General features: G+C 45.6%; 2 non-coding genes across 2 annotated transcripts; both read left to right on the top strand.

Moving 5' to 3' along the window:
- Positions 1 to 14,823: 14,823 nt before the first annotated feature.
- On the top strand, positions 14,824 to 14,905 carry trnas-uga (transfer RNA serine (anticodon UGA)). Its single transcript has one exon. It is a non-coding gene; the product is annotated as a tRNA-Ser (tRNA).
- A 1,035-nt stretch (positions 14,906 to 15,940) lies between these two features.
- Positions 15,941 to 16,052, top strand: trnal-cag (transfer RNA leucine (anticodon CAG)). Its single transcript has 2 exons — positions 15,941 to 15,978; positions 16,020 to 16,052. It is a non-coding gene; the product is annotated as a tRNA-Leu (tRNA).
- The last annotated feature ends 5,323 nt before the right edge of the window (positions 16,053 to 21,375 follow it).

A 21,375-nucleotide genomic window follows, 5' to 3' on the forward strand; every position in this document is an offset into this window, starting at 1 on the left:
TCTAAATTCCGGAGGTATCCCTGTGAACATCTTCTGAACACTCTTCAATGCCAGCACAATTTTTCCTAGATGAGGAGCCCAAAACTGTTCACAATGCTGAATGTGAGACCACATCAGTGCCTCATAAAGCCTCGGTATCACAACCCTGTTCTTGTATTCTAGACCTCTTGAAATGAATGCTTACATTGCATTTGCCTTCGACCCCAGCGACTCAACGTGCAAATTAACCTTTAGGGTGTTCTGCTGAAAGACTCCCAAGTCCCTTTGCATTCCAGACTTTTGGATTTTCTCCACGTTTAGAAACAGTCTGCGCATTCATTCCTACCATGCATTTTCAACATTGTATTTCATTTCCCACTCTCTTGCCCATTCTCCTAATCTGTCTAAGTCCTTCTGCAGCCTATCTGATTCATCAACACTCCCTGCCCCTCCATCTTCGTTTCATCCAGAAACTTGGCCACAAAGCCATCTATTCCGTATTCTATATTATTGATATACTGCATGAAAAGAAGCGATCCCAAAACCGGCCCCTGTGGAACACTGGGGGTCGTGGCAGCCAACCAGCCGAGGATACTTTTATTTCCGCTCGCTGCCTCCTACCAATCAGCCAATGCTGTATTCATGCCATTACCTTTCCAGTAATAACGTGGGCCCTTAACTTGGCAAGCAGCCTCATGTGTGGCACCTTTTCAAAGGCCGTCTGCAAGTCCAAATATACAACAGACATTTTATCCCCTTTATCTATTAGGCGCGTAAACTCCTCAAAATAACATTCCAGCAGGTCGTCAGGCAGGGCTTTCCTAAAGAAAACCAAACTGACTTTGTCCGATCTTGTCCTGTCAGCAAGTACTCCATAACCTCAACCTTAACAAATGACTAGAGCATCTTTCCAACCAACTCTCCCTAATGACTACAACATCATATTTCCATCTGTTGATCCATAACCTGCCTTTCCTTCACTACTTTTTCCGTTGAAATATTCGCAGCTCAGAAAATGAGTCGCAGTACGCCTGACACTTTCATTGCTGAATCTGCGTGAGGGCTGAGCACCATCTGCTTGAGAAACTCGGATAAGTACATGGATGGTCGGGGTCTGGAGGGCAGGTCAGTGTGTCGCGACAGACGAACAGAACGACAGGGAGACGGGGAACTGTGTACAGTCAAACTCCCTGCGTAGGATAGGGAGATTGGAAATCATGCACAGTAAATCACGGTGTGGGATATGGGAGTTTGGAACTATAATCTCACCGTGGATTTATTCAATAGCGTGCTCAGCCATTACTAGCATTGTTGCCGCTGCAGATGATTAAGCAGTGAGTCAAATAATTCTGACCAGCCACAGCGCCGCTCTCACACATCGCTGCCAACTTACTGCGGTTGTCCATCACCCTCCACTCTTCTCCATACACCGTTTTCTCCCCTCCCAACTCTGTCCACTCACCGCTCCTTGATCTCTGCGCCTCTCGCTCAGCCATCCGATGTCAGCCCCTCGTGTATACTACCCTTTCCTCACCCAACTTCTCTCAGCCCACTCTCACTCCGTAACCTACTCCCTCTCATTCCCTCTCTACTCTTATCCCTCTGACTATCCCTCATCCTACCTATCCCAACACTTTTCTCTCTCCCCGCTCCCCTTCCCCTCTCTCTTCCCCGTCTCCCTTTCTCTCCACTGTTTCCAGTCTAGCCCAGCCCCACTCGCTACCCTTGTCACACACCCTCTTCCGAAGCCTCACATTCCCTTTCTCTCACACTGCTGGTCTCTTCCTTCCTCTCCCCTCTCCCCGCTGCTCGTTCACTGGCCCCTTTCCTTCTCGGTCTATTCCCCTCTCTCTCCCGCCCTCTTCCTCTCTACCCTCTGGCTAACTCTCTTCCCTTCAACCTGCCCCTGCTGCAACGTCAACATCCGCCTCTACCTCATCCTGCCCCTCCTCGGACCGCTCACCCCCTCTATCTACACCACACTCTCCTCCTTTCCATCAGCCTCTACCCCCTCCCCCGCCCCCCACGCTCACAGTTACAGAAAAAGCATTTAAAAATTAATGACAACTGTAACTGGGAACATAGCCAAGTTAATGTTGCAGTCAGGAATGCCGTGGACTGATTATTTGAAGGAATCCTGAAAATACTTGTGGAATAATTGCAGATGCTGCGAGTCCGAGGGGAACATAAAATGCTGGAAACTCGCAGCACTGCAGCGGGTAATGTTGCGGGTTCGAGACCCCAGGTAAGTTCCTTAAAGACACATTAATGGTTCTATCGGTCTTCCCTGCGGCAGAAATGGTTAAATACATTATAAAAGTTAATGATTTCACACCTGAATGACAGTGAATTGTCGAACTGGTCGGATTTGATTTCAGCAGAAAGGCTGTTCCCTGTTCCGTGGAATGTGCGGGTCCAGCAGATGCTTCCACAGAGACCCTGAGCTCCGAGTTTCACAGAACAACAACCCGCATCTTCCAAATCAATCTATGATCTGAGCCATTCACCCTTCCTTTCCAGTTCCATTGAAGGGTCTTGGCCCGAAAGCTCGACTTATTTCTCCGTTCCATCGATGCTGCCGGTCCTGCTGATTTCCTCCAGCATTTTGTGTGTTACCATGGTTACGAAATATCCGCGCGTGGGGCAGAGAGAAGGGGCAGCTTGAAAAGTCTTCAGAACATATCCTCCTTGTTAGAATATTCTTGGGGAATTAAGCCGCGAAAAGTTAAACTTCTGAAAATTATTTCTGATATTTGTTTCATCAACCCGCTGTCTCTGTTATGAATGAGAGATCAAGATGACATAGAAAAGTACAACACAGAAACAGGCTTTTCGGCTGAGCCATTTAAACTGCCTAATCGCATCGAGCTGTACCGGGGCCAAAGCCCTCCGCACCCCTCCCATCCAAACTATCTCTTCATGGTTGAAATCGAACTCGCTTGTAACATGTGTAGCCTGTAGATCGTTCCACACTCTCACGACCCTCTGAGTAAAGATGTTTCCCCTCATGGTCCCCTTAAACCTTTCATCTTCAACCCTTAACCCATGACTTCTGGTTGCAGCTCCACCCAACCTCAGTGGAAAACGACTGCTTGCGTTTACCCTATCTATACCCCTCATAATTGTGTCGACCTCTGTCATATCTCCTCTCGATCCTCTTCGTTCACAGGAATAAAGTTCGAACCTATTCAATCTTTCCTTACAACTCAATTTTTCTATTTATTCTATTAAAAAAATCTGCAGATGATGCGAGTCTGAAGTAAAAATAAAATGCTGGAAACTCACTTGAAACCGGGCAGTAACTATGACTGGTAAAGTTGAGTGTTCGAGACCCCAAATTCAGTTTTCTTTGAATCACGTTAAAGATCCTATCACTCTTCCCTGCAGCAGAAATGGTCAAATACGATAGTAAAGTGACGTTGTTCATACCTGAATGAGAGTGAATAGTGGAACCAGTAAGATTTGATTTCAGTCGAAAGGCCGCTCCCTGTTCTGAGGAATGCGGGCGGGCAGGCCGCTGCTATCACACATACCAGAGCTCCGAGTCTCTCAGAACAACAACCCGAACCTTCCGAATCAATCAATAATCCGGCCTCTTCCCAGGTTGGCAAGAGGGAGCGTTTGGTGTAGTGGGCGGGGCTGTTTCAACGACCTCAAAACATATCCAAGAACATCCGCGAATACACTTGGTGAATTTAGGAGTGAATAATACAACATCTGATATTTACTTCGGATCTTTGTGTGATGAACCCCTGGACTGTTATGAATCAGCGACCAAGGAGTCACAGAGTCACAGAGTTAAAGTGTCAGAGAAAAGCGCCGCACAGAAACAGACCCTTCGGCCGATCTATTTAAACTGCCTACTCCCATCGACCTGCACGGGGGCAGTATCTACCATACCCCTATCTTCTAAACTATCTCCGAAACGTTGAAATCCAGTTCGCATGCGCCACTGGTGCTGGTATCTCCTTCCACGCTCTCACGACCCACTGAGTGAAGAAGTTTTACCTCATGTCCCTCTTAATTTCTTCACCTTTCACCCTTCACCCCTCACCCCCGGTTGTGGTCCTACCAATATTTGTGGAATAGTCTGCTTTCATTTACCCTACCTATATCCCTCATGACATTGTATACCTCCATGAAATCTCCTCTCAATCTTCTACAATTTAAAGAACCAGATTTAATCTGTTCAAACTTTCCTTATAACTCAGGTTTTCCTTGTAAATTTACTCTGCCTTCTTTCAACTTTACTTACATATTCCGTGTGGGGAGCTGGCCAAAGCCGCGCTCAACCTTTCAAATTAGATTCCAACAGTGTCTTGTACAAATTCAGATTACCATCCCATCTCTTGTACTCAGTACTGCGGCCTATGTTCCAGCAGCTTGCTTTACGACCCCACTAATCTGTGACGCCACTTTGCCACCAGGTCCACATTCCGCTGCAAGCCGTTGTAGTATTCCTTGCTGTCAAACGCACTTCTAAGTTCGGTGTCATCCGAAAATGTCTTGATGCATTTAACCATATTATGATTCAGATCGTTGATATCGATGAAAACAACAGAGGACAATCCCTGATGTATCCCTCTAATTTGTCTCAAGGCAGCAAACATCTCCTCTGTAATTTGTATAGTCATGGAGCTGGTGCCGTTTTGCTTTACCTCTGCAGACTCTCTCTCCGTCTCCCAAGTAAATACAGGCACACATTAAATGCATCTCTTTGGCTGCACACACGGTTTACCATTCTGATCTCCCAGAGGACCAAGTCAGTCTCTTGCAATCCCTTTGCTCTTAACAGATCTGCAGCACTCCTGAGGAATCTTTTTTTCACGTTGTCTGCTAAGGAAGCATGCTGCCTTCTTTTGACCCTTCTGCTTTCTTTCGTAGGTGTTATCTTGTATTTCTTACGGTCCTTAAGCACCTCGTTGCACGAGGGGTTTCCTGCGGCTCTCCATCTCTGGATCTCTGGCACCCTGTCCCTTGTCAGCTCACCGGAGTCTCCTGCGCCCTCTGCTGGTGACTAAAACGTTCCCGATGGTTAATCCATTCGATAGAAGTAATGGGAGTTACAGAGGTGAGGATGCAATTAAATAATTTTATTGGCATCGCGAAAGATAAGGACAAATAATATACAGAAGGCGAACAAATATATGGAGTAGTTATTATTGTATAATACTGTGAGAAACGAAAATACCAGTCAATTTTCCTTAAGGAGGATCCACTGTAAGTGTCCCCAGAATCATTGCCGCGTTTTTCGTGGTGCAATATTTTATTTTAATTGTTTTGGCAGCAAATGGCCACAGATCGATCAAAAGTGAAGGTGACTGTGTACCAGATCGAACAAAGAGAAACAGCGTGGATTGTAAACACCTTTTTACACTCAGACCAGAAGAACATTTCGATTGTCATGTAAACGTTCAGAATCCTGCTCGATATCTGGTCCAGGACAGCGACCAGCAGATCCGTCGTTTCCAATGCAACCAGTTAGCGAGTGAGAACTCCGGAGAGAATTCAACATGCAGAGATGCAAAAGTAACTTCGGGTCCTTGTGCAGGATAGCCTAAAGTTTAACCTCCAAGGTTGATTCGGTGGTGAATTAGGCGAATGCAACGTTGGTGTACATTTCTAGCAGTATAGAATACAAGAGCAATGATGTGCTTGTGAGACTCTGTAAGGGCTCGAGAGACCACACTTGAAGCATTGTGTGCAGCTTTGGGCTTCTTATTTTAGAAACGGTATACTGACATTGGGAAGGGATCAGAGATGATTGACGAGAATGATTCCAGGAATGAAAGGGTTACCGTACGAGGAACGTCTGGCAGCTCTTGGGCTGTATTCCCTGGAGTTCAGGAGAATGATGGGGGATCCCTTAGAAAACTCCCAACTGTTAAAAGGCCTGAATAGATTACATATGGCAAAGCTATTTCTCATGGTAAGGGAGTCTAGGACAAAAGGACTCGACTTTAGGATTGAAGGACGTCCATTTAGAACTGAGATGCGGAGAAATTACTTTAGTCAGGGTGTGGTAAATCTGTGGAATTTGTTGCCAATTCGTTGGGTGCATTTAACCATATAATCACATAACAAATACAGCACCGAAGCAGGCCATCTCGGCCATTCTATTCTGTGACGCACTCTTACTCTCACCTAGTCCCACGGACCTGCACTCAGCCCATTACCCTCCATTCCTTTCCTGTCCATATAGCTGTCCAATTTAACTTTGAATGGGAACATCGAACCTGCCCCAACCACTTCTGCTGGAAGCTCGTTCCACACAGCTACCACTCTCTGAGTAAAGAAGTTCCCCCTCATGTTACCCCTAAACTTTTTTCCCTTTAACTCTCAACTCATGTCCTCTTGTTTGAATCTCCCACGCTCTCAATGGAAAATGCCCATCCACGTCAACTCTATCTATCCTCCTAATAATTTTAAATACCTGTATCAAGTCCCCCCTCAAACCTCTACGCTCCAAAGAATAAGGACCTAACTTTTTCAACCTTTCTCTGAGATGAAACCCAGGCAACATTTTCGTAAATTTCCTCTGTACTCTCTCAATTTTATTGATATCTTTCCTGTAATTTGGTGACCAGAACTGTACACAATACTCCAAATTTGGCCTCACCAATGCCTTATGCAAATTCAACATTACATCCCAATTCCTATACTCAATGCTCTGATTAATAAAGGCCAGCATACCAATAGCTTTCTCCACCACCCTATCCATATGAGATTCCAACTTCAGGGAACTATGCACCATTATTCCTAGATCCCTCTGTTCTACTGCATTATTCAATGCCCTATCATTTACCATGTATGTTGTATTTTATTTTGTGCTACGAAAATGTAGCACCTCACAGTTTTCAGCATTAAACTCCAGCTGCCATCTTTCAGCCCACTCTTCTATCTGGCCTAAATGTCTCTGCAAGCTTTGAAAACCTACTTCATTATTCACAGCTCCACCTATCTCAGTATCATCTGTATACTTACTAATCCAATTTACCACCCCATCATCCAGATCATTAGTATATATGACAAGCAACATTGCACCCAGTACAGATCCCTGAGGCACAACGCTACACATCGTCCTCCAATCTGACACACAGTTATCCGCCACTACCCTCTGGAGTCTCCCATCCAGCCTCTGCTGAATCCATTTTACTACTTTGATTTTAATACATAACGATTGAACCTTCCTAACTAACGTTCCATGTGGAACCTTGTTAAAGGCCTTACTGAAGTCCGTATAGACAATATCCACCGCTTTACCCTCGTCAACTTTCCTAGTAACCGCATTAAAAAAATTAATAAGTTTTATCAAACATGACCTTCCACGCACAAATCCATGTTGACTATTCCTAATCAGACCCTGTCTATCCAGATAATTATATATACCATCTCTAAGAATACTTCAGAATATTTAAGGATTACATAGATATTTTCTTGATTAGCCAGATCATCAAAGGGTATGGGGAGAAGGCAGGTGAGTGGGGATGACCTGAAGAACTGGATCAGCCCAAGACTGAATGGCGGGACAGACTCGTTTGGCCGAATGGCCTGCATCTGCTCCTATATCTTATGGTATTCTGCTCATATAGAACCATAGTTAAATCAGCTCAAGATTAAAATCGTTATAAGATCATTGGGAGGAACATTAGAAAGAACTTAGTGGTTACACATCAGGGCACGTTTTCCTTTAATTTCATGAGGCACAATGTTTCAGTTCAGAGATATGTTATTACAACTGTACTTGGCTCGTTTCAGCTTCGACTGAAACGCTAGTCGTAGAATTCGACAACGCACTATTGGGAGAAAGATCCTCAGCACAAATGTGCTGCAGAGTCTCAGCAGCATGTTCCTGAATGGAAAATTTCATAACAGGGACACATAGAAAGATTCAGTTTCACCCGTACAGGGGTGCATTGTGGCAAGGTCCGGCAGCTGCCCTGCAGATGACCACAGAATACTGGAGAGTTGTGGAACCAGCTCAGCTCGGTAAAGCAGCCACCATAATCAAAGACCAGCCCAAGCCGTTAATTCTCTTTCCCTCACCGCCTGCTGTCATTGCCTTCTGAAACTTCCGCTAATGCCCCACCTCCCCCTCGTACCCCATCTGTTATTTATTTATATACACATATCCTTTCTCTCACTCTCCTTTTTCTCCCTCTGTCCCTCTGACTATACCCCTTGCCCATCCATGGGTTCCCTGCCCCCCCCCTTGTCTTTCTCCCTGGACCTCCTTTCCCCACGATCCTCTCATATCCCCTTTGCCAATCACCTGTCCAGCTCTTGGCTCCATCCCTCCCCCTCCTGTCTTCTCATATCATTTTGGATCTCTCACTCCCCCTCCCACTTTCAAACCTCTTACTAACTCTTCTTTCAGTTAGTCCTGACGAAGGCTCTCAGCCTGAAACGTCGACTGTACCTCTTCCTAGAGATGCTGCCTGGCCTGCTGCTCCGACGCATCTGCTCTCAGGATGAGCCTTTTCATTTTTTAAAGAAAGGGGCTTCCCTTCCTCCACCATCAACTCTGCTCTCAAACGCGTCTCCCCCATTTCACGCACATCTGCTCTCACTCCATCCTTCCTCCACCCCACTAGGAATAGAGTTCCGCTGGTCCTCACCTGCCACCCCACCAGCCTCCGGGTCCAACATATTATTCGCCGTAACTTCCGTCACCTCCAACGGGATCCCAGCATTAAGCACATTTTCCCCTTCACCCCCCCCCCCACCCCGCTTTCCGCAGAGATCGCTCCCTACACGACTCCCTTGTCCATTCGTCCCCCCCTCCACCCATCTCTCCCAACTGATCTCTCTCCTGGCACTTATCCTTGTAAGCGGAACAAGTGCTACACATGCCCTTACACTTCCTCCCTTACCACCATTCAGGGCCCCAGACAGTCCTTCCAGGTGAGGCGACACTTCACCTGTGAGTTGACTGGGGTGATATACTGCGTCCGGTGCTCCCGATGTGGCCTTTTATATATTGGCGAAACCCGACGCAGACTGGGAGACCGCTTTGCTGAACATCTACGCTCTGTCCGCCAGAGAAAGCAGGATCTCCCAGTGGCAACACATTTTAATTCCACATTCTATTCCCATTATGATATGTCTATCCACGGCCTCCTCTACTGTAAAGATGAAGCCACACTCAGGTTGGAGGAACAACACCTTATATCCCGTCTGGGTAGCCACCAACCTGATGGCATGAACATCGACTTCTCAAACTTCCGCTAATGCCCCCCACCCCCCGCCCCGTACCCCATCTGTTACTTATTTTTATACACACATTCTTTTTGTCACTCTCCTTTTTCTCCCTTTGTCCCTCTGACTATACCCCTTGCCCATCCTCTGGGTCCCCCCCCCCCCCCCGCCCTTGTCTTTCTCCCTAGGCCTCCTGTCCCATGATCCTCTCGTATCCCTTTTGCCAATCACCTGTCCAGCTCTTGGCTCCATCCCTCCCCCTCCTGTCTTCTCCTATCATTTTGGATCTACCCCTCCCCCTCTCACTTTCAAATCTCTTACTCACTCTTCCTTCAGTTAGTCCTGACGAAGGGTCTCGGCCTGAAACGTCGACTGTACCTCTTCCTGGAGATGCTGCCTGGCCTGCTGCGTTCACCAGCAACTTTGATGTGTGTTGCTTGAATTTCCAGCATCTGCAGAATTCCTTTTGTTTGCACCGTAATCAAAGGCAGACCGACACCGTTAATCCTCTCCCACCCACCCCCACCCTAACCGCCACCGTCCGTCGGGACGGTGATACAAAAGCCAGAAAGTCCCTGCTACAAGGTTCAGTCACAGATTGTGTCCCGCTCTAATAAGACCATGAAATGTTTCCATAGTCCAATTAGATTAAATCCTCGCCGCACAATCTTCCTCGTTATCAACTTGCACCTATTTGTTTACGAATGCAGTACCTGCTCTATTAATGTTACACTTTATTGTTATTATTTATTTATCTTGCTTTAAGCAATAACTGACAAGTGTCCGCTGTTATTAACCACTTCGCATTGCATAACGCTTGAAATTCAGCATATACAAGGCACGGGAATGAGGCCGGGGGAAGTATAGCTGGAAAAGACAGACAAAGGTGAAACAACTGTCAGAACACCTCTTCCTTTACCGATCTACAGGGCTTTAAAATAGCCATGCCGGTTGAGACAATCCGTCACACGCAAATCCCGAGGCATATGTGTCTTCGGCGCCCCCTTCTGGCCAAGCCGAGACAAAAAATCCCAGAGCAACTGCACTCTATATTCCGGATTGGCATTCTCATCTCCACAACGCGACCATACAACTTGCAACCTGCCGTTCATATTGAGATTGCGAGGTGCTTCTGGAATCCTTAATATAGTCACAGCTATACCCGGGACAATAGCTTATTTTCGGTTTTCATCTGCGAACTAGTTTGCAGTGAATAACTCAGATAAAGATCACTGATGATTTAGGCAATTTCATAAGTTGTGAGGGAAAAGTGGTCAGTGGGGCTTCAAAAACACACACCCATTAAATTCAGAATCAAAAGCCGGTTTATTAACACCGGCATCTGTCGTGAAATTTGTTAGCTTAGCAGCAGCAGTTCAGTACAATACATAATATAGAAGAAAAAGTAAAAATTAATAAATCAATTACAGTATATAGGTATTGAATAGATTTTTTAAAAAGTGCCACAACAGAAATAATATATATTTAAAAACTTGGGTAGTTTCATGGGTTTCACGTCCATTTTCGAATCGGATGGCTGAGGGGTAGATGAATCCTAACAGTGACCCACTGAAACTGGCGGAAGCAAAGGATTTTGGGAATCCCTGGGGTGGAGCACCGCGGGAGGAGTGTTGGACAGACGTCATAGGAGGAGTGACAGGGGCGGAGCGTGAAGCGGATGCAGATATACGCAGCCATGATATTTTGAGGAATAGAGAGCATGCCGGCAGAGTTAGTATTTTGCTCTGGGTGTCGGATGTTGGAATCCTGGTAATCTTCCAGTCTCCCTTGATGGCCACATCTGCACCAGGTGTACCGAGATGCCGCTCCTAAGATACATAGTGAGGGGAACAGACAGGAGATTCTGTCAGCCTGATGGAGACACTCGTATGGTGTGTTGTCTCCCAGGTGCCAGTGTACGGGGTGTCTCGGATCGGGTGCAGAGTATTCTAAAGGATGAGAAAGAACAGCCAGAAGTCTTGCTACACGTTGGTACCAAGGTAGAAAAAGGGAGGAGGTCCTGAAGACAGAATCCAGGGAGTTGGGGAGGAAGTTGAGAAGCAGGACCTCCAGGGTTGTAATCTCGGGATTGCTGCCGAGATTACAAGTGCTAACGAGCCAAGAATAGCAGGATTAGGGATATTAATGTGTAGCTGAGAGACTGGTGTAGGGAGCAGGGCTTAGGGTTCCTGGATCATTGGGGCATCTTTTGGGGCAGGTACGACATGTACAAAAAGGATGGGTTACACCTGAACCAAAAGGGGTGAAATATCCTAACAGGCATGTTTAATAGAGCTATTCGGGAGGATTTAAACTAATTTGGCAGAGAGATGGGAACTGGTGTGATCTGGTTGAGGAAGGGGAAGACATAAATATATCGCAGATAGCGTGCAACAGAGATAATAGAAAAGAATGGCAGGAGATGAGGCATAAACACAGCCAGTGCGATGAGTTACAGAGCAATAGAGGCGTGATGCAGTTAAAACAGAAAGCAACAAATACTGGACTGAAAGTGTTGCATTGAATGTACGCAGCATAAGGAATAAAAATGGACGAACTTGAAGTCAGCTACATATTGGCAAGTATGTTGTTGTGGCCATCTCTGAAACTTGGCTAAATGGCGGCAGCCATTGAGGGCTGAACACACAATGATATACGGTGTATCAGAAAGATAAGTGAATAGGCGAGGGGCGGGGGTGGGGGAGAGGGGTGAGTGCAGCCCTGTGTATAAGAAATGATATTAGATTATTAGAAAGGGATGACATAGGGTTGGAAGGTGTAGAGTCTCTGGTTTGAGTTAAGAAATGGCAAGTGTAAAAGTACTGGACCTCAACAGAGAGAAATTGTAGAATGTCTAAAGGATGATTTTTTAGAACAGCTTGTTGTTGAACCCATTAGGGGATCGGCTGCGCTGCATTGCGTGTTTCGCAATGATCCGGATGTGTTAAGAGAGCTTAAAGTTAAGGAACGCTTAGGGAACAGTGATCACAATATGATCGAGTTTACTTTCAAATTTGAGAAGGAGAAACTAAATTCCAATATGCCGTTATTTCAGTGGAATAAAGGAAATTACAATGGCATGAGGTGGATAACTGGCCAAGGGTGACTGGAAAGGGACAGTAACAGGAAGGGCAACAGAGCAGCAATGGCTGGAGTTTCTGCGAAAAATGAGGAAAGTGCAAGACAGATAGAGTATATTCCAAACAGGAAGAAATTTTCTGATGGAAGAAGGACACTGCGGTGGCTGTCAGTGAAGTCAGAACCAACGTAAAGTAGAAGAGAGGGTATACAAGAAAGCCAAAGCTGTTGAGAAGATAGAGGATTGGGAAGCTTTTACAAACTCGCAGTAGGAAACTACGAGGGTCATTAGGAAGGAAAAGATCAATTATGAAAGGAAACTGGCGACTAATGTCAAAGAAGATACTAAAAGCTTTTTTTTAATGTATGTAAATGGTAACAGAGGTAAAAGGGCCAATAGAAAATGACGCTGGAGATATTGTAATGAGAGACGCAGAAACAGCAGAGGAACTGAATGTATATTTTGCATCAGTCTTCACAGTGGTAAACATCTGCAGTATACAGGACATTCAAGAGGGTCAGGGAAGTGAAGGATGTGCAGTGAAAATTACGACTGAGAAGGTGCTCAGGAAGCTAAATGATCTGAGGACGGATACGTCTCCTTGACCTGATGGAATACACCCTCATCTTTTGAAGGAGGTAGCTGGAGAGGTTGCGGAGGCACTAGCAATGATCTTTCATGAATCGATAGATTCTGACGTTGTACCGGATGACTGGAATATTGCAAACGTTACTCCGCTATTTAAGAAGGATGGGGAGCAGCAGAAAGGAAACTAGAGACCTGTTAGCCTGACATCAGTGTTGGAAAGTTGTTGGAATCGATTGTTAGGAATGAAATTGCGGAGCACCTGGAGGAACATGACGAATTAGGCCAAAGCCAGCAGGGTTTCCTGAAAGGAAAATCCTGCCTGGCTACCCTACTGCAAATCTTTTGAGGAAATTACAACCTGGGTAGACAAAAGAGATGCAGTAGATGTGATGCACTTGGATTTTTCAGTAGGCCTTTGAAAAGTTGCCGCACATGAGGCTGCTTAACAAAATAAGAGCCCATGAGATTACAGGGGAGTTCCTAGCATCGGAGGAGCATTGGCTGATCATCAGAAAACAGACAGTAAGCAAAAAGGGATCTTATTCTAGCTGGCTGGCAGTTACCAGCGGAGTTCCACAGATGTCAGTGGGACCGCTGCTTTTTTACGATGTACATCAATGATTTAGACTATGGTATTAATGGATTTGTGGCTAAATTTGCCGATAATACAAAGATAGGTGGAGGAGCGGGTAATGTTGAGGAAACTGAGGGCCTGCTGAGTTTGAGATACAGGAATGCTTAAGAGGCAGTGCTTACGATATGATCGAATTCAACCTGTAGTTTGAGACCATGGCTGTAGATGTAAAGACAGACATCAACCCCGGCACGAAAAAAAAATAAACAAATCTCGCAGACCCCAAAATGCCTCCTCCCTTACAGCAAAAAAAAAAATAGCGACAATAACAGTCCCCGATCACGTCACTCGCAGAAATAAAATCAGGGACCATAACTGTCCTCGACGTCGTCACTCGCAGAAAGGAACATCGACCAAAGTCTGGAGTTGACCAAGTGGATTGGGGAATGGCACCCGCAGGGATAACCGCAGATCCACAATGTCGTGTGTCCCTGGGGACAATTGGGACGCGCAGGATAGATACATCCAAATAAGAATAAATATTCGAAAGGGAGGATGAGCCAACCGTGGCCGAAAATGGAAAGTAAAGACAGCATAAAGGCAAAAGTAAGGGCTTATAATATAGCAAGCATTAGTTGGAAGCCGGTGGTTTGAGACAAAAAACAAAAAAAAGGGCAATTGAAATTGATGAATGGAAAGATGAAATGGAAAACAATAGAGATGGAAGTATCAATTTTTCAGACATATGAATGAAAGGCAGGCGAGAGTGGATATCAGAAAGTTGGAAAATGACGCGGAGACGTAGTAATAAGGGAGAAAGGAAAGTCCGGTTAACTGAATGAATATTTTGCGTCAGTCTGCGCTGTAGAAGATACCAGAGTAATGGCATCGATAAACGTGTGTGAGAGGGTTCAAGCGAGAGTAGATGTTAAGACAACGGAGAAAGGGGCTTGTGAAGCTAATAGGTCTGAAGATAATTGTCAACTGGACCAGACGGACTTCACTCCAGGATTCTGAAAGAGGTAAATGAAGAGATTCTGGAGGCATTAGTAGTACTCCTTCAAGTATCGCTAAGTTCCGCAATGGTTCCTGATGACTGACAAAATGTAATTGTCACTCCACTCTGAAAGAAGGGAGGGAAGCTAAAGGAAGGAAAGTATATGCCAGGTAGGCTGACTTCAACGTGACCTTCATCTCAAACCGTGGAAATCTTCATTTACGACACTGACGCCAATGTTATCCGCCCACACTCATGTTCTGACCTAACGGTGTTGAAATAAATTCCCAAACTATCCATCAGCTATTTGTATCGGAAAGATGATTCGTCATTTCTGGTACGAAAAATAAACCATGTTCAACCCTCCCTTCAGGTGTAGTGCTACGGTGGGTGCTTAGCATAGATGGAGCTGCGATGGCCGAGTGGTTAAGGCTTTGCACTTGAAATCCAGTGGGGATTCCCCGCGCAAGGTCGAACCCTGCTCGCAGCGGTCACACTACGGCCTTCAGAGACCAGAAATACAATCAAATTTAACACCCTGGCTGCTGTCTTTGTGTGGCGAAGTCCAGGCGGCAGAGTTGAGGATGTTTACACTATTCAATGCAGTGCATTGTGCTGGGTTTATTTCTATTCCATTCTGATCAATCTCTGAGGCATATTAAACTCTCTGCATTTTGGAGCTTCGCCATCTCGTAACTCTAAAATAATCAAGCACGCAGAACGGATCCTCCAGCGTCAACGGGGAGAAGCGGACTCCATCCTTTCGCTCTACGATACACATGGCGATGTCTTCTCATCCTCTGTCAGACTCTGACCTCAATCAATTCCTGTGTTACTGCAGTTCTGGCAGAGTCCACGCAAGAGCATTAGCGTCTCCCTCAGCTGCAGCTGGAGGATTCCCCGATAAAATCTCCGGTACGTCTCTGCGCCTGGAGATGTCGCAGATCACGGGCAGCAAGCGGTAGAAGCGGGCAATGCGTGACGAGTGGCACACAGTGTCATTGACTACAAATGCCCCAGTCCCTGAGATTTGACATAGTACAGTTCCTGACGGTGATACTATTCACCAAACCGACATTATTTATTTGATAATCGGGTCCTGGCATTTTAAGTCGCCGTTCCGTCTGCACATCAGTCGGGGAGGCCGATTCCATGAGTTTTAATTCTTGCTAAATATCATGACCGCCTCCCACCCTGTGGTGTCAGATTCCGTCCAATGTATAAACGTCTGTTTCCTCACTTCCCTACATGTAAAGACAGCGGGTCTTCCAAGCGTTCTTATCACTATTACAACCTCCTTACCAAATTTCTGCTGTGGCGCGTCTAACGAGTTTTGATCTGTAATTTTAACACTAATCCTCTTTCCACAGATGCTGCCTAACCTGAGAAAACTGTAACAAGCTCGTTTTCATTTCTCATTCCCAGGATGTGTTTGTGTGTATATAACTCTGTTCTCAACTCAGGCATTCAATCTGTTCCCAAACACAACCATTTGTTTTGGATGTGAAGAGGGTGATGGAAAGTTGTCAGGGTGGCCGAGCGGTCTAAGGCGCCAGACTCAGGGAATGAAAGTCCTTCCTACAAACGCGAGTGTTCTGGTCTCCATCTGGGGGCGGGTTCGAATCCCACTCCTGACATCTTTTGTCTTTGAACATTCAATCGAGAGGATGTTATTACTGCGAAGAGAACGTGGGCTGTTGGTGTGGATTAGGAAAAGGGTGGAAAGAAAAGATTGCTCATTCGTCACGGCACATCGCAGCACAACCGATCACCGTACATCGAATCCTAGGTGCCGGATTTCTTTAGAAACAATTCCCTGATGGAGGATCTCGGACCGAAATGTCGACTGTTTACTCTTCTCCACAGATGCTGCCTGACCTTTTGAGTTCCTCCAGACAGACTCAGCTAATCAATATATAAAAGTGTTTAAAGTGAAGTCATTGGTTGTTGGAAATGTGAGCCACGTGAGTGTAAGAGATCACCTTTTTTATCGAAAGCCTGATGATCGATGGGCAGTGACTGTCCTTGTGCGTGGTGGAGCGAGTGAGTCCTGAGGCTCGTGTACTTTCTACCTTCTACCTGAGGGCAGCAGCGACAATAGAGCAGGGCCGGGGTGGTGAGGATCTCTGATGATGGATGCTGCTTTCCGATGACACCGGTTTATGTAGATTAGATAAATGTTTGGCAGAGCTTTACCCGTGATGGACTGGGCCGAATCCACGAACTTGTTTTTAAGGTTTTTCTTCAAAGGCCTTCCTGTTGCCGTATCAGGTCGTGATGCAGGCAGACAATATACTCTCCACTACACATTTTTAGAAGTTCGTCTAGGTTTTTAAATGTCATGCCGAATCTCCGCAGTCTCCTAAGAAAGTAGAGGAAATTGTAATACCCACCAATATAAAGTTACTTCCACTGTCCACCTCTGATCCTCGGATGAGAACTGGCTCATTGAACTTCATTTTTTCCTCTAGTGAAGACCACAATCACTTCCTTAGTCTTGCCGACATTGAGTGACGGGGTGTTGCCACATCTTCATTAAAATTATCCCCTCTTAGATGAAATGTATGCCCGATGGTATCAGCCATGTCGACCGTGGGATGGAGATAATCTCTGTGTGCTCTACCTTTATTTATGCCTCTCATAGTCTCAGAAACATCTATTAGATTCCCGCTCGCCCTCGGCTACTCCAGAGAAAACAACCCAAGTTTGACCAAAGTCTCATTATCGCCCAAATCGTCTAATTCAGGTAGCATCTTGGTAAAGCCTTTCTGCCCTCTCGAAAGCCTCGTCACCCTTTCTATGACCATTAGCCTGAACTGTATGCACTACATGTTCCAGTGCTGACCTGCTGTATGTTTTAATTTCTCACATGCTTGGCAACCTGAGGAAATGCAACATGTCTATTTTCATTTCAAATTCCAGGATATCCTGTGTGTTTGTATGTATACTCTCTCACAGAAGCAGTCATACAGACTCTTCTGAAACAGAGCTGTTTATGTTCGATGTGAAGAGATTACTGCAGGGTTGTCAGGGTGGGCGAGTGGTCTAAGGTCCCAGACTTAAGGCGAGAACATCGCATCCTTGTAAACGCGAGTGCTCTGGTCGCCACCTAGAGGCGTGGGATCGAACCCCACTCCTGACAACAACTGTGCTTTACAAATGGACCATTCAATCACTGTAATGTTATTGCAGTCATCAAAGCATGGTCCGTTTGGCAGAAAGATAAAGATTTTGCTTTCGTCACAGCAGAGAGCAGTACAACGGGTCACAAGACATCGGATTCAAGCTGCGGAGTTTGAAGAGAAAGAGGCCTCGGTGAAGAGTGTCTGTGGTCTGTGTCGCCTTCCCAGAAGAGAAAGAGGACTCGGTGAAGAGTGTCTGTGGTCTGTGTCACCTTCCCAGCCGTAGCTGTTGGTTGGACTGAAAGACACAGTTGCCATTCAGACACGTTGTTCGTCGCTATATTGAAACGGCATTTTACATCGTCGTTCTTAGGCGTACATCTGCCGCGGAGCGCAGTACAGTGCGTTTAACAACAATCTGGATGTGGGAATATCGCATTGATCATTCCGGACTGGATTATGTTCACCTTCTGTGGTTTAACAGGCTACTCTTCCTTATTTTTCAATGCAGATGTTTTAAGACGTACAGTACAGAAAATAGCCTTCGGCCCAACTAGTTCAAAGTTCAAAGTAGAAAGTAAATTTGTCATCACAGCGTATATATGCATATATCACCATGTACAACAATGGGGTTCACTTTCTCACGGGCATCCAGGAAACACAATAAAATCCATGCAGGACCACAATAACACACAGTGCAACGTAAACGAAATGATAGTGACCATAGCAATATTAATTGTTATATTAAGTATTATTCGGGGGCGATGAATCCCGCTATAGTTTTTTTTTGAGATTTAATCCCTCTCTCAGAGACAACTTGACACAGGATTGAACATGGTCGATGCGAAATTGTTCACACCTCTATCAGTGAAGATGAAATCTTCTCCCCAGTTGCAACAGAAAACACCGCTCACTTCCCTGATCTGGAGAACTCTGTGTTCTTTCTGCCACTGCGTTGCCTGTTGTCCTGATCTGTCTAAGTTTAGGAGCCTCTCTACTTCTTCCAGTTGTCCCGTCGCGTAGTCGGCAGTCTGGATTAAAACACATTTGCCCGCCGTCTGGTCAAACTGCCGTTCCATGATCGTAACTTTCCTACTATTTACGGTCAGTAAAAGTCTTAAACAACAAATCATCTGGGCTGCTCTTCAGACGCCACTTTGTCCTCGCCCGTCCGGCTGTGGCTTGTCCTGTTTATCCAGACTGTGAATTTTATGCTCAACTTCCTGTCGAACAGTGACCCCGGGAAAGATACGGAGGACGTAGCCAATCTCTAGTATTAAGATTGGGAGTGGTTGGGGAGCGGTCAGAGGCTTTCACAAGAGAAGCGCAAAGTGGGAGAATGAGTGGTAGAGACGTGGTGCTAGGCAAACAAATTCCCTCATTACAGTCCTGACCGAGAATGTACGCAACTCCACCGTCAGATATGTTTCTCATGTAAAAGAACGATATCCCGATTTATTTGCTTCGTGATGTCCCAATCGAGTGTTTCCCGGCCTAACCCCCTTCTCATTCTGTATCCGCACATAAATACTACTATTTGCATCCCAGCAGCAGGTTCCCTATGCAGTCCCAGTTTCAAACCCGACCTCGGCGATTAAAATTTCGCAAATATTTTGGCAAAATAAACAAAAACACGGGCATATTCCATCTCATTATTCTGACGGAATGATCTCTTTGTCTCGTTTCTCTCTTTTCTTTCGCCTCATTCTGAATCTTTCCTTTCCCATCAGTCAATTTTCTACAACCATCAACCAACTGTACTTCCCCCCATCCCGCCCCCACCAACCTCTCTTTCTCAGCCTGGGCTGCCTCCCACCCAGAATCTGTGTGACATGTCGTCAGCGGGATTCTCCTTCATCGCCACCTTCAGACATCCTGTCCTCTTCTCGCTCTGTGCCGCGATCCCAGTGCGGTAAGTACAACAGCTGGACTTCACGGCAAACCATCGGCAGCACCTTCCTGCACAGCGGCCTGTCAACATTCCACGCTGTCGCTTCATTCCACCTGTCACACTTGGGATCAGTTTACTATTTACCTGCCAAAGAATGGACCATGAGTAGTCTGTGTTCTTTGAGTGGTGTAAAAAACCTGTGAAGGCGTCCGTGATTTCGACGCGAACGAGCTGTGCTGATGGTGACAGAGTTGGCTCACTAGATTTTGTGTGGGAGGATTCATATCAGTATAATAGACTGTTGGGGAGACGTGTGGTTGTTAGGAGCTCGTGGAGGAAGTGTTTTTTTTACATGAGAGAGCGTAGTGATGGCGAATAGTCAGTGGTGTAACCTGTGGATAGACGTGTTTCAATGGGTGTACCAGTGAGGAAGGCACTAGGTGATTGGAAGTGGCTAATGGAGGAGTGGTGGTGTCTCCGGAGGCAATCTGTTGTCGAAGGTGGTGTCAGTCTATATGTCCATTCCGAGACACACATAGACAGTTGGAGAGTGTAGTGCAAGGGGCGTGTTTTACCAGACGCGAGCTATAAGATTTTTTCTGAGTGAATTTCGTAAGCGGAGGATATCAGTCATTCATTTCTAAGTCTGGAGCGTAGCGTGACATTGTGATAGTGCAGTTGGTTACAGATTTTGAAATAAAAGTGATTTTATTTGATATTGAAACAACATATGTTATGGAAGGAAGGAATGTTGATTAAATTATGGATTTTACGAGTTATATAACCATATAACCATATAAAAACTACAGCACGGAAACAAGCCATCTCGGCCCTTCTAGTCCGTGTCGAGCTCTTACTCTCACCTAGTCCCACAGACCTGCACTCAGCCCATAACCCTCCATTCCTTTCCTGTCCATATATCTATTCAGTTTATCTTTAAACGACAACATCGAACATGCCTCAACCACTTCTGCTGGAAGTTCGTTCCACACAGCTACCACTCTCAGAGTAAAGATGTTACCCCTCGTGTTACCCCTAAACGTTTGCCCATTTAACTCTCAACGCATGTCCTCTTGTTTGAATCTCCCCCGCGCTCAATGGAAAAAACCTATACACGTCAACTCTATCTATCCCTCTCATAATCTTAAATACCTCTATCAAGCCCCACTCAACCTTCTACGTTCCAATGAATAAAGACCCAACTTGTTCAACTTTTCTGTGTAACTTAGGTGATGAAACCCAGGTAACATTCTAGTTAACCTTCTCTGTACTCTCTCGATTTTGTTGACATCTTTCCTATAATTTGGTGACCAAAACTGTACACAACACTCCAAATTTGGCCTCACCAATGCCTTGCACAATTTCAACATTACATCCCAACTCCGATACTCAATGCTCTGATTTATAAAGGCCAGCATATCAAAAGCTTTCTTCACCACCCTATCCACATGAGATTCCACCTTCAGCGAACTATGAACCATTATTACTAGATCCCTCTGTTCTACTGCATTCTTCAATGCCCTACCAATTACAATGTATGTCCTATTTTGATTAGTCCTACCAAAGTGTAGCAACTCACATTTATCAGCATTAAAATCCATCTTCCATCTTTCTGTCCACTCTTCCAACTGACCTAAATCTCTCTGCAAGCTTTGAAAACCTACTTCATTATCCACAACTCCACCTATCTTAGTATCATCTGCATACTTACTCATCCAATTTAACACCCCATCATCCAGATCATTAAAGTATATGACAAATAACATTGAACCCAGTACAGATCCCTGTGGCACAGCACTAGTCACCGGCCTCGAGTCTGACAAACAGTTTTCCACCACTACTCTCTGGCGTCGCCCATCCAGCCACTGCTGAATCCATTTTACTACTTCAATATTAATACCTAACGATTGAACCTTCCTAACCAACCTTCCGTGTGGGACCTTGTCA

Source organism: Mobula hypostoma, unplaced genomic scaffold (assembly GCF_963921235.1).
Source record: "Mobula hypostoma unplaced genomic scaffold, sMobHyp1.1 scaffold_36, whole genome shotgun sequence".
NCBI lineage: Eukaryota > Metazoa > Chordata > Chondrichthyes > Myliobatiformes > Myliobatidae > Mobula > Mobula hypostoma.